At 46.3% G+C, this 14,436-nt stretch overlaps 1 long non-coding RNA gene across 2 annotated transcripts in view; it reads right to left on the reverse strand.

The window, feature by feature from the left end:
- Positions 1-12,014: 12,014 nt before the first annotated feature.
- The window catches only part of LOC142003498 (uncharacterized), a 59,169-nt gene continuing 56,747 nt past the window's right edge, over positions 12,015-14,436 (reverse strand). For both annotated transcript variants that reach the window (XR_012642846.1, XR_012642845.1), the window contains exon 4: positions 12,015-12,240. This is a non-coding gene — a long non-coding RNA (uncharacterized LOC142003498). The remainder of the gene's footprint in view (positions 12,241-14,436) is intronic.

Consider the following 14,436-nt stretch of genomic DNA (forward strand, 5'->3'; position numbering starts at 1 on the left):
GCACGGTGAGGGGAGGGGGGCCAGACGAACCAAGTTAAAATTCCGACAGAACATGCAGTTGAACTATAGAGTCTAGACACCCATTCATCCCCCAGGCCCCAATTGTTTCATAGCCACTATTGTCTTAATTAACCATTTTAGCTGAAATGGGAGCAGACAAATCTTTTCTCCTCCATTCTACTCACTCGCCTGCTGCACTCTCACGCAGACAAACATGCGCCAAAGTCAAGTGCTTTGATTTAAAACATCCACACACACTCTTCTTTCTCGGGCCTTTCCTTGAGAAAATGACTCTTGCGAAAGAAGCTGCAGAGTTAGAGGGAGGGAAAGAAATGCAGATTCCCTCACAATGCCAATGAGAACAAACAGGTTGATTCTTTTAATCTTCTAATGGGCTTAATAAAGCATTATGGCAATGCAAATTTTATTTTAGTGCTTATATGTATTTTATTGGAAGCACTGGTAATTTTAGCTGACCGAACAATTGATGGCTTTGTTTTACTGGCAGGGGTTTTTCTGGGTAATGCCCATTTGCAAACTTAGGGAAGTTTTTGCAACCCATTTTTTTTTTTTCCCTTAATAATCTGAAGACTAAATTCTACTCACTGATGTCAATGTAAATCCAGGGTAAAGGCCAGGGCCTGGCTATTTCATGGCCTTTCAGCTTGGTCTGAATTCTCATTTATACCATGGTCCTGTGCAGCCACACTACCGGAGTGCTGTCAAATGATCCATACTGGGACCAATCCTATTCAACCTATTTATAAAATGATCTGGCCAAAGGGATAAACACAGCAAAATTTGCTGATGATATGAAACTGCTCAAGATAGCCAGGAACAAAGCAGATCTTGCAAAACTGGATGATTAGGCAACAAAATGGCAAATGAATTTTCATCTTGATAAATGGGATTATTCTTTTCAATGTGTATTACTTCACAACTATACCTACAAAATGATGGGGACTAATTTAGCCATAACCACTCGAGAGATCTTGGAGTCACTGTGGATAATTCTCTGAAAACATCCACTGAGTGTGCAGCAGCAGTCAAAACAGCAAACAGAATGTTTGGAATCATTAAAAGAAGGAATAGAAAATAAGACAGAGTATTTTATATCTCCATATAAATCCATGGTACGCCCACATCTTGACTACCGTGTCTCGCTTTGGTCGCCCCATCCCAAGAGAGATATCTTGGCATTAGAAAAGGTTCAGAAAAGGGCAATAAAAATGAGCAGGGGGTTGGACAAGTGCCAAAGGAAGTGAGATTAAAAAAAAATTGGGACTTTTCAGTTTCGAAAACAGGAGTCTCAGACCTGATCTACATTAGAGGACAAAGTCAATCCCAGATACGCAAATCTAGCTACACCATTGGCATAGCTAGAATCAACATATCAAGATCAACTTTGTTCCTAGTTTAGATTGGGTCTCTTTGGGCTTTCAGCGAGTACCAGGACAGATGGCCGAGCCCAGAAAGACCAATTTTGATGCATCTTCACACATGTGGCAAAAAATCGATATTGCAGCATGTCCAACACCCCCATAGGCACAGACATACCCTCGGGGGGATATGATGAAGGTCTATAAAATCATGACAAGTACGAAGACAGTGAATGAGGAAGTTATTTTATTTCATCTTGTAACCTAAGAACTTGGGGCCACCACATGAAATTAACAGGTAGCACATTTAAAAAAAAAAAAAAAAAAAAAAAAAAAAAAGGTAGTTTTTCCTTCAACGACCACACAGTCAACCTGTGGAACTCCTCACCAGGTGATGTTGGGAAGACCAGGACTTTATCAGGGTTCAAAAAGAACTAGATAAATTCATGGAGGACAGGTCCTTCAATACTGACTAGCCAGGATGGGCAGGGAGGGTTTGTCAGAGTCTGGGAATTGGCAACACGGGCAAGGGGGAATCACTTGAGGATTTGCTGCTGTTTTCACTCCCTCTGGGGCACCTTACATTGGCCACTGTTGGAAGACAGGATCCTGGGTCAGGTGGATCTTTGGTCTGACCCAGTGTGGCTGTTCCTATGTTCTACCCCTTTACACTCAAGTGCACTTAGTGTACAGGAGACTCAGGGCAGTAGCATTGTAGTTTATTCCCCTTGTACAGCAGGCAGGGATTGATTCACACAGCTCTGCTGGCACCAAGGGTTCTTGGGGTGGAGGGATGTGGCAGAAAGGAAGGAGAACCCCTGCCCTGCAATGCTGACTTGGCTGGCTTTTGCATTCCCTTTGCCCTGACACAATCACAGCCCCATGCAGATGCTCACAGCCATGCAAAGCAAGTACAGAACTAGATCAGGGTGGTGATGAGCTGCTTGTGCTTTGTAGTCTTGTGGGTGCCTGCACGAGACAGACAAGCTGAGAATTGAGCCCTCCCCACCATCACTGCACAGAGCAACAGTCACTGCACTCAGCAGTGATGCAGTTGGAAGGGTGGCATGGGAAAAGTCAGACAGACACACAATCACACACATCCCCGCTGGGCTCCCATCCTTCCATTGCAGCACTTGGCAGGCCCAGTCCAAAGCTCAAAGAAGGCAAACATAAGAGCACCTGATGACGGCAAGAGGCTGCAGATCACAGCCTGTATTTCTCATGATACCTTGGACAGCGCCTCTTTCAGCAACTGGGAAGGCAGCACAAGACCTGGAGCCCAGCCCAGAGGGAGGCTGGTCGAGTGATAAGGGCACCAGCCGCTTCCCCATTCTGTGCTGTGCATGTAAATTATACCCACTTTGCAGCCTCGACCATGATGGTCCTGTCTGAGCTTACACTGACTTCCTGCACCTTGCAGCTCCCAGACCCTCACGCACCCCTAGCCACTACCAGGGCAAATGTAAGCAAAGGCCTGGCCAAAGCAGATCAGACCCAAATTCATCTAGTTCAGCATCCTTGGGTGGCTGGGATGTTTCAGAGCTGGATAGACCAACACCCGTCAAGCATGGTCTAGGTGGTGCTTGCTCCTGAGCGCAGGGGACTGGACCCAATGACTTCTCCAGGTCCCTTCCAGTTCTAGTATTCTATGATTCTACCCTCTCCAGCAGTGGTTCACAGCACATACTACAAAGGAGAAATCCCCCACCCCCCACTAGCAGACTAATCTTTAGCACCCAGAGAGTTTGTTCAATCATGAAGCAAGATGTTTGATCTCCCTTCCAAAAGTCAGTAGCAAGAACAGCTTTGGATATTCACGCTGCCCATGTCACACTCAAATTCCTTTGGATTTTGCTAAATTCAGGACCTCGGGGCATCCAGCATTGGTGAGTTCCACAGCCCAACCAGGCCTAGCAAGGAGAAGTCTTTTCCATGTTCAATTGTCAACATGCCACCTTCTAATTTGAGCAAAGGTCTGCTAGTGCCTTCATTAAGGGGGCTTCAGAGTAAGTGGGAAACCACCGAGAAGGGTATGTTGCAATGAGGACGCATCAGCCAGCCACCCCTCCCCAGAAATCTGAGTTTTACCCCTCTTCACCCCATACCACTTCCCTGGAAGGCTCACACAGGCCTAGACAGTTCAGCCATAGTAATAAGTCAAGTACCTTGATAATGCAGCAGGCCATCACTGAGCCAACGGATAAGCAGCTCTCTGGGCTCTGTGAAAGCCTGTAGCTCTCATTAGCCTATCACTGACAAAACAGGTCAGTGAATGGCTTGAGATAAATGTTCTGGGAGGAAGCTCAGAGTACATCTTTACTTACCGGAAGATCGACTCGTCAGGATAGATCTTCTGGAATTCAGGTTAGTGCACCTAGTGGGGAGGTTCTAAATTGAACCATTGGGGCTCTGCAGTCAGCCCTGGTACTCCTCATTCTCACAAGGAGGAAGGGAGGTCAACATAGCATTGATTATGCCTACACCCAGCTGCAAGAATGCATGAGGGATGTATTCATCCCATCTTGGGCATTTCCCTATCTTTGCAACCCTCCATCATTCATGCAATCCTGGGTCTGAGATTCTCAGGAGTGCCTCACGGTCAAACAAACGTTAAAAAAGAAACCATTTCAGGTTGATCCAAAATGAATTTTTTCCTAAAGGTTTCAGCAAACCAAATGAAAAACGAAAATTAATGTCCAGCCAAATGAAATGTTTTGTTCAGTCCACAAACAATTTGTTATATCATTTTTAAGCTCTTTAAAAATAATATCAAGCAAAACAACTCACAATGAAAAGTCATAGCAAATAAAAAAGGGAAATGTTTTGTTTTGACAATATTTTGAAAAGTTTGAGGTCTTCTGGGAGAGGGGAGTGGTACAAAAGTATTTTGATCAAACAAAAATCTGCACTTTTCAGTGTGGGTGGGGAGTAAGCAGTTTCACCCATGAAGTTTCACTCAGCTCTTCAAAGGACCCAGAGGTAAAAGGCCCCGGGCCATTACTAATTCATCCCTGATAACCTCCAAACACACATCATAGCCAGCCGAAATGACAGTGGTCTCTTCATTTTTTGCCAAGGTAAGCCATTGCACACCTGATTGCAAGAGAGAGAAATTAGTGACAATTATAATCACCGAGACAGGCTGCAGTTCATGAATAGAAAAATGTCACTTTGCCGTGATAAATGCCAGGAGACAAGCTCAACAAAAATAAACAGAGCAGGCGCATGTTTGTGTGTGAGCAATTCTGGTTCCCATTGGCAACTAGGTTTTGGAATGGAGCCAACAATTCCACTGGGATAACTGGTCCCTCATCAGGTCAGAGCTAAGGGAGACCAGTTGAAAGATTAGAATAAAGTATGTTAGAAATTCCATCAGGATGATTGAAGCACTCCATTGCAGCTGAGGTTTAAGTAATAGCAAGGCGGTCTGGGACAGTGTTTCACAACCATTTTGATACCAATGATTGCTGCTTTCCCTAAACTGCCAGGGAGTTCTCAGAGAGTGGTACCAGTCCGGAGACCAGATGTCAGGCAACAGTGGCTTGTAGATAGGCCATTAGTCTGGCAATGGGTTATATACAAACGTTCCCTGTAAGCGGAGCACCTGAGCAGCTGCCCAGGAGAGAGTCAGGTGCTGCCCAGTGGATCAGCAGAGCACCCAGTCAGCAGCCTGTGTTTCTGTGGGTGGTGTGCATCAGCACAGGCCTCAGTGCACTTGACAAAATTTATTCTGCACATGGATGGAAAAAATTAGCAGGAACCCTGGTTCTGTTCCAGGAAGCAGTGACTATGTATGTAAGAAACTAGCATAATGGGCCCTCAACTTCTGCCCTTCTCCCCAAATACTGAGGTTCTGAAGGTGGAAGTGTTGCAGGTGGCAGTGAGGTGCAGAGAAATGAGTTGCTTGGTCCTGATCTCACTGAGGCCAGCAGGGGGGATCCAGCAGCACCTGCCGCACAGCCCAGGGTTCCCGAGAGCATGAGTCATTTTCAGAGGTTGCCAGGATGGGAGGGGTTGATGGTAGCAAGGCACCATCCCTGCCCCTTCGTCTTCCCCAGGGCATCTCTGGCCCACCCTGTGGCTGTCGGACTGGCAGGTGCCCACATCTGCCACGGTCCTAGGCCCAAGCAGCAAGCTGGCAGATGGCATTACAGACAGACAGTCTGTCTCATCCCAAACAATCACCCTTTGCCCACTGCGGGTAGGAGAAATGTGGAGGATTGAAAACGCAGCCGCTGGGTTGCATTGTGTCCATTCACTGCTCTCTGAATTGTGAGCGAAAAAGCCTAGCCCCTTGCCAGCAGGTGCACCTTGTCTGTCTAATGCCACAGGGGGAGAGAGCCCTGGGTATCCCCAGATGGGGTGGCAAAGCTTTGTCAGGATGGCATCTTCCACCCAACCCCGCCTTTCATGCCAGCCCAACAGACATGCCCCCTGCGTCGCTGAACTGGACGGATCTCAGACAAAAATGAGTCTCCTCCTCCCTGCTCCTTTGATTCTTCACCAGAAGCGCTGGTAATGACATGCTGAGCCAGACCCCCAGCTGGGGTCAAAGATGCTCCATTACTGCCAGAAGCGCTACACCTCTTTACACCCACTGAGCATCTGACCCATCGATGCCAGCACAGCTAAGCCCATTCACACCAGCTAGTGGGTCTAGCCCTCTGTACTTACAGACCCTATCAAAGATCTTTACCCATTACATGAATTACTTTATCTTCTCAGCCCTCGAGCAGGGATGTACCCTGCATAGCATGGGCTGCATTTTACAAATGGCTAACTGAGGTGCATGGTCCTACCTTGAGGAACTTGTATCAACTTGTCCTAGGACCGAAGGTCCCTCTAATTTTTTCCATGTGTGCTGAATAAATTTTGTTATGTGCACTGAGGCATGTGCAGATGGGCACCACCCATAGAAACGGTGAGCGGCTGTGGGTGCTCTGCTAATTGGCTGGGCTGCACTTGAATCACTCCTGGGTGGCCACCAAATGCTCAGCTTACAGGGAACAATGCTTAGGACTTCTGTCACTCCTGCCCACAGCCAGTGAGGCAGGGCACCTACTGCTTAAAGAATTGACTCAAGAGATTTGCACTCAGTTCTTGGCTCTGGTTCCAGCTCTCTGCATCACCTTGGGCAGTTCACTTAAATATCTCTGGGCCTCTGTTTACCAGTCTGGGCTAGGACCCTTTCTCTCATCCATTGTTGTCCATATAGATTGTAAGCTTCGGAAGGCAGGCACTGTCTCTCCATGCAGATGTGCCCTCACAATGGGGACCGGATCTCCCTTGACCTCTCCAAAAACTACTGTAAAGAAATGAGAAATCATCATAATCAATTTTGACATCCAGGATCGCTGTCTCCTGGGCCTGATTCTCCAGTGCCCTGCATCTTCCTACCCTCACTTCCACCAGTATCAGAGAGGTAGCTGTGTTATTCTGTATCTTCAAGAACAATAATAAGTCCTGTGGCACCTTATAGACTAACACGTTTTGGAGCATAAGCTTTTGTGGGCAAAGACCCGCTGCGTCAGAAGCAGGTATAAAATGATGTCAGATCAGATCACCAGCTTTTGGTTCTCGGGGATGACTAGGCAAAGAACAGGGTCAAGCCAAATTAGGCCCCTGGATATCAAGCATAAATTTCCAAGTCACATCTTTGCATACGCTGAATAGGAAACACCCACCCCAAATCAGCAATCCGCTCTCACAGTGCAACAGAGTCAGCACTCACTCGCCATGGTGGGAATCCACAGACAACCAGAATGTGAGATGATCCCAGCCCCTCACCCAGACAAACCCAAGAGACACAGGTTAGACTTCCCTGGTCCAGCATTGTTGGGATCGGCGTGGTCCTGAACCAGGGAATTTGCCACACCAAGGGAAGTCAATGCCCCCTGCTGACCTCCAGCCCCCACTCCTGGGCTGCCCTCGTGGCTGTGACCCACTCCTAGCCATCAGCCCAGGCCACTTCCCAGCTTCCAGCCCTAGCTGGGAGCTGTCAGCTTTCCCGCTGCAGGCCAGCAACCTCCTTGCTGCGGCTCCCCATGGGCCACCCAATTCCTGGTCTCAACCACCGCTACAGCTGCCCAGCCATAGCCCCAGCTCCCATCCCTGGCCAGTCTTCCTGCCACTGGCCCAGCTGTGGCTGCCCAGCCCCAGCCTGGGCCACTGGACTTCCAGCTAGCACCTGCTCCTGGCTGCCAAGACTTTCCTGTCCAGCAACATCCATGGACTCACTGGGCCACAGAGATTGCCAGACCAGAGTTCCAGATTTCAGCATTGCAACCTGTATTTTTTTTTTTTTTTTTTTTTAGCTTCCTTGCTTTGTTTTAAGGTACAGTTATCAGTAATTTTAGAAATGAAGGTTTCAGAGGGGACTTAGTTATTGTGGAGAGGAACCTACATAGGGAAGGCTTTTCTGGTAGTAGAAACCTCTTTCATGTGGTGCTAGCAGACAAACTCTTCAAGCAATCTAAGGACTGGAACCAGAAGCATGATAAATGCAGGCTAGAAATAAGGTGCAGCTTTCTAACAGCCATGCTAAGTAGTCATTGGAAGACTTCCCAAGGCATGTGGTAGATGGTACATTATTTGATGTTTTATAGTTCAAGATTGGACATTTTTCTATAAACACATCCTTTAGCTCCATCACAGGAAAAAGACTTAATGTAGGGCCCACTGGATGTAATTCTCTGGCCTGGGCTGTTCTGACTGGGCAATCACAGTGGTTCCTTCAGGCTTTAAAGCTCAAGAAACTCACCAGTGGATCCATAGGCTAATTCTGTGCCACAGTTACAATGCATTGTGCTTATTACTTAAACAGAACTGGGCCCAACCCAAAGTCTGGCTGTGGTATGCTACCACAGCCAGGCTGTCCAATGGAGTAGCAAGATCCAATTTGGAGAATTTAGAATAAAAAACATATAAACAAACCAACCTTTCAGCAGTTCCATCTTCACCTTCCTTCAGCAACTCTGACTAGCAGCCTGAAGCCAGGGCATTTTATAAAGGGATTCCTTACCCAGAATCCTTTGCTGGGAAGTCCCACCTTTGACTCTTTGGGTGATGGATAGCCAATCAAGCCAATCAGCTCTCTTTTCCTCACCGCTGGTTATCTATAAGCAACATACGAAGTCCCTCCTGGTCTGAATTTTTATATCTAGATTACACTGTGCAGTGCATGTGACTCTCGATGTCTGGCCTATGCCGGTACCCACCAGCTGAAGTACACTGACATTTTCATCTGAATCCCTCACTCAGCTCTATGTCTCAAGACCCCATGCCTCATTTTTAGAGCAGAAGTTTGCTTCCCTTCACTTCAGGCAGGGATGTTAAGGGACAGACACATGGTGCAATATTGAATATATCAGCAGGGCTCTGTGTAGGGATCTGGCTGAAACCAGGACACTTTGTGTGTGTGTGTTTTTGCGCTCACTCCCTTTTGAATGCTGCATGGTTTTTCGCCATAACCTGTGCTGTGACAGCTCAAGTACTTATCCCCATCACCATGACAACTGAGCACCACACATGCTTTACTGTATTTAGCTTCACCATACTCTTGTGCAAAAGGGCAGTGACAGATGGGAAACAGAGGTGAAGTGACATGCCCAAGGTCACATGCACTGTGTCAGAGCAAGGAGTTGAACTTCAACTCTCCAAAATTTTAGGCTAGTACCCTACCTCCTGCCCTAGCCTGCTGTTCTTAACATGTCCAGATGCTCTATAAATAACTTATAAATTCCCCACCCCCCTCCACATTTACTTAAGATTCACCTAAAGCTTGTCCAAATCTTGCTCTGAAAATTCACAAATCTTAACCAGCTCTCAGGTGGGAACTAAGCCACAACCCTGAATCCAGCCCTCTCCTCTGGAGCTGACTTCCATGTGCCTAAACATTCATTTACACAGAGACCACTTTATAACACTCAGCCAGCATGAACGTTTCTTATGTCCCCAGTTCTGTTCACCTTATCCCAGTCTCACAAAACCCAACAGCCCACAGGCCTGAAATTGCCACTCAAATCAGTGCTGTTGGCAGTATGGTTTTAGCCCGTTGATCCCAGGATACTAGAAAGACAAGGGTGGGGGATGGGGGGCACATTTTATTGGACCTGTGTTTGTTAGTGAAAGAGACATGCTTCTGAGCTGAAATCCAGGTCTTTTGTCCCATCTTTATTTAAGCAACAGTACATTGCTGTAGGATATGATTGTACCAGGCTGACAGGGTTTACCTCTGAGGCGGGGGAGGCACTTTCAATAGTGGTTGAAGTGCTTCCTATAAACATACACACTTTGAGAGAATCATAAACCCAAGTCCAGACGCTGGTGCTCAAGGCAGGACCAAGTGTTACCTAAACCCCTGGCAAGCGTTTGTCTAACCTGCTCTGAAAATCCTCCAGTGATGGAGATTCCATAAGCTCCATAGAGATTTAGTCCAGTGTTCAACAACCCTGAAAGTTAGGAAGTTTTTCCTAACGTCCAACCTAAACTTCCCCTGCTGCAATTGCTTCTTGTCCTATCATCATCAGTTAAGAAGAATAATTTTTCTCCCGCCTACTTGCAACAACCTTTTAGGTGCTTGAAAACTGCTATCACGTCCCCTCTCAGTTTTCACTTTTCCAGCCTAAACAAACCCAGATCTTTCCATCTTGCCTCACTGGTTGTGTTTTCTAGACCTGGTATCTTTCTTGTTGCTGTTCTCTGAACCTTCTCCAATTTCTCCACATCTTTCCTGAAATGTGGGGCCCAGAGCTAGACACAATACTCCAGCTAGGGCCGAATTAGTGCAGGGCAGAAGAATTACTTCTCTCCTCTTGCTTACAGCACGCTTGTTAATACTTCCCAGAATGATGTTGGCTTTTTTTGCAACAGTGTCACACTGTTGACTCATAGTTAGCGTGTGGTCCACTCTGACTCCTAGATCCTTCTGCAGTACTCCTTCTTAAGCAGTCACTTTGGATGCTTTATCAAGACAGGTGCTGCCCTCATCAAACTTCATGGGACTTTGATTGCTGAGCACCAAGGACTAAAAGCAGGATCGAGCTCCTCTATTATTAATGTAATTCTCAAACCAACCTGCATCTCAGGATGCTAGCCACTGTAAGGCATTGTGCAACTGGAGCTGCCTACCGGTACCATCAACGAAGGGTCCTGTGGCACCTTATAGACTAACAGAAAAGTTTTGAGCGTGAGCTTTCGTGAGCAAAGACTCACTTCATCAGATGCTGGTCATGGAAATCTGCAGGGCCAGGTGAGCAGAGCAGATTTCCACGACCAGCATCTGATGAAGTGAGTCTTTGCTCACGAAAGCTCATGCTTGAAACTTTTCTGTTAGTCTATAAGGTGCCACAGGACCCTTCGTTGCTGTTGCAGATCCAGACTAACATGGCTACCCCTCTGATACTGGTACCATGTGACTTGGCGGAAGCCAGGGAATTCTGAACACAGGACCTCCATGGGAGGATTCCTTGTTGCAAAGTAAATGTTGTCACGGAAATATCCAGTAGCTCTTCTGCTAAGATGACAGTACATTGGAGCAGTGTGGCATAGTGGTTAGGGACCAAGACACGTGCTCTCTCCCATGTCTGAAACTGACCTGAGACGCAGTCTTGGGTGAACTACTCTAAGCCTTGCTTTTTCCCTCCTCCTTCTTTAGAATGAATGTTCTTAGATGCAGGGACTGGATGGGAGGAAGGACGGGTCAGCAACTAGAGAAGCAGCCTCAGACTTGGGAGGCCAGCATTTGAGACCTGGCCCTGCTGCAGGCCTCTCATATGACTTTTCACACATCAGCTAGGCTTGGTTCTTCCATGGCTTTTAGGTGCCTAAATTCCATTGATTGATTTCAGTGGGAGTCAGGCACCTCAATCTCTTTGATGATCTAGGCCTTAGCCTCTCCAGGCCTCCTTTTCCCCATCTGTACAACAACAGATGATAGCAACAGAGTTGTAAAGATAAATATGCTAAAGGGAACAAGGGTCCATAAAAGTAACTAAGGCCAGGTCTACGCTAGACATTAAAGTCGATTGTAGATACACAATTCTAGCTAAGGCAATTGCGTAGCTAGAGTTGACTTATCTACAAGCGATTTACCTCACAAAGGGAGGGTGATGGGAAAAACCCACCCATCGACCTCCCTTTCTGCTAGCTATATTGAGTACAGGGGTCGACTGCTGACCCCAGATAGCTCAATTTCGCATGTCACCGCTAGACGTGCAAAATCAAACCATGGAAGATCAACATTGACCAGGTTGATCTTCCAGGTAGTGAAGGTGTACCCTAAAATAGGCTGCCTGCCACTTATTATGGGTCTACCCACCACATAGAACAAGTAATTTCATCACAGTGGAAGTCTCAAAGTGCCGTCTTCATGCAAATCTAGTACTATTTCATCTGCCTGGTCTGATTCGGTTAGTCTCATTTGATCTTTGCAAAACTCCTTTAATCACCTCGCAATTTCCCTGTTGTTATAAATGAAGCTGCTACAAAACATTTTCAGCAATCCAAGTTTTATTTTTGGCAATTTTTTTTTTTTTTTTTAAGTACAAGAAAGGCAGTCATAAAAAAAAATTCTGAACAAGACAGAGGCTGAGAAAACATGCACCGGTCCCCATGTTTTCCGCTGAAGTGCCTTCATTTCATTATCATTAAATTTGCCTAGTAATTAGATTTCCGTGCATGAATATTTAAAAAAAATGTAACAGACAGGCTGTCAAAAAAAGCACGACATCAATTTGATAATTTTTTCAGACAGAGACATTCAGAAGCAATTAACGCCGATTTCCAGGGTTTTTTTGGAGTTTGCTGCTCTTTCTTGCTTTGATGATTCAACTCTTTCTTTCAGCCTTGCATCCTTCACCTGCAAAGCAGAAAGAGAAAAACCAAAAATGCTCTAAGTATCAACACTTCCATTAAAAAAAAGTTTTACCAATACACTCAAAGGATCTCAAGGCTATTTTTTCCCCTATCCATCCATGCGCAGTAGCTTGCTTCGCATGCTAAATCATTGCTGTCTTCCCCTGCCCCTCACCCTCGCTAAACTGAGGCAGGCATGAGGTTGGGTCATATATTAAGACCTTCCCTCTCCTGCATGACCAGATTAAATTGAGGTTGCATGAAGCTTCTGTCTTGATCTTGGGCATTTCTGCTGAAAACAGTGATTTTGATCATCATTTGCATAATTGTACAGTTACATATTCACCGGCTCCCTAATTATATAATCTGTGTTCGACACCGTTCCAGACAGGAAAAAGGCTTGCCATGGGCATACTAACCTGCTACTTTATGTACTTACCTATGGAATCCCACCTGCAGACTCAGACCCTGCAAGCCTGGACTGATTGTGAAGCAAAATCCATTCACCACCCTAGAACGAGGCTCGTCCTATGCCCGTCTCACAGTGCTATTCCATGCTCCTGGCAGAAATCATCCAAAGGCTCCACTAAATCCCCATTGCGCTAGCTGCTGTACACTCACATCATTCAACAGCCCTGGAAGCCCAAGTAGACAAGGGGTGGGGAAATTATGATCCCCTTTTTACAGTTGTAAAAATGAAGCACTGAAAGTGGCTTGCCCAAGATCATGCCAGGAGCATGGGATGGGGACAAAAGATCACCAGAGTTCCAGTCCAGTGCTTTAACCATGACGACAACTCATTCCCTCCAAGCCCTACAGCCACTGGACACTCATACACATGGCCTCAGCTGGCCAAATCATACCAGCCTTCCACAACAGCCTGTGCAAGGTTGGCCAAGAGAACCTCTCCATGGTTGATAGGGATGGCCAAAGAACAGCCTAGCTAGCAGCTCCCTCACACAGCCACGGAAGTACAGTGAATTTCAGCTGGGCACATATGACCAATGTAGCTCCAATGACAGCATGATGGGAACAGACGCACAAAGCTTGGGTCTGGTGACCTCACTGAGAGCATCTCCAGTTGGCACCTGTTAAAAATACAGCTTGTGTGGACTCTGCCCCCAGCCAGCATCCTGCCACAGAGACCTGGAGCTCGCTCACTGATTGTACCCTCCCAGAGCCGGGCTTGCAATGATGAATGCATTCCCTGCATTTTGCCTTTTCTTCCCCCTGCAAATTCCTCAGCACTGAAGAATTTCCCATGAGTAAGTCTCATCCTGGATCGGGTCACGGTACAGGTTGAACCTCTCTCATCCAGAACTCTCTCGTCCAGTAACATCCGTAATCCAGCATGATTTTAGCCAGCCAGATGTCCACTTATCATGGGTGTGGCCAAGTTTCCCTCAGTCCTCTAAAGTTTGTTTACAGCCTGGCTCTCTGTTCTGTGCTGTTATTTAGCTGTAATGTACCTCCTACACATCTTCTAAGAGCCCAGTAAGCAATGGAAGTGTTGGTCATGTGCTAGACAATATTGACCTCCTGAGGTCTGACAAATTCTTTTGTCCAGCATCAATCAGGTCTCAAGGGTGTCAGATTAGAAAGGTTCAACTTGTCGCAGTTCAATAGTCCAAATGTTTTGTTGGGATGCTGAGGTCACATCGGGTGGTATCAGGTCACCTGATTGGAAGCAGGTGCCTGGTCCAAACAGAAAATTTACTTTCTATGAATATGACTAATAAATGATGACTTTTGTGACTATTAAGAGTAAATCATGCATTGGTTGAAAATACTAATTCCACTTATTGTTTTCTAGTGCAATAGTGATGAAATGCCATTGTGCTGGGCACCAGCTATATGCAGAGGGGGAGGGAGCCATTATGAGACAAGGAGATCCAATATCTTCAAGTATCTTCATCACACATCTGGAGAGAGTGACGGACAAGATCAAGGAAGAGGTAAAAGGGATATCTGTGCACGGGAAAAGAATTAACAACTGCAGGTTCACGGATGATATAGATATCATTAAGACGAGGAGAAGCTAGCAAAAATGGTGCAGGTGTTAAACGAAGAAGGGAAGTGGTATGGACTGATTATGAACACCAGTAAAACAAAAACAATGTTATTTGGAGATAAGGAAATAGGGAGGAGGATCAGTGTCGCTGAATTAGAAAATGTAAAGAAGTTCACATATCTGGGGAGC

This window comes from Carettochelys insculpta, chromosome 30, assembly GCF_033958435.1.
Source record: "Carettochelys insculpta isolate YL-2023 chromosome 30, ASM3395843v1, whole genome shotgun sequence".
In the NCBI taxonomy this organism is placed as follows: Eukaryota; Metazoa; Chordata; order Testudines; family Carettochelyidae; genus Carettochelys; species Carettochelys insculpta.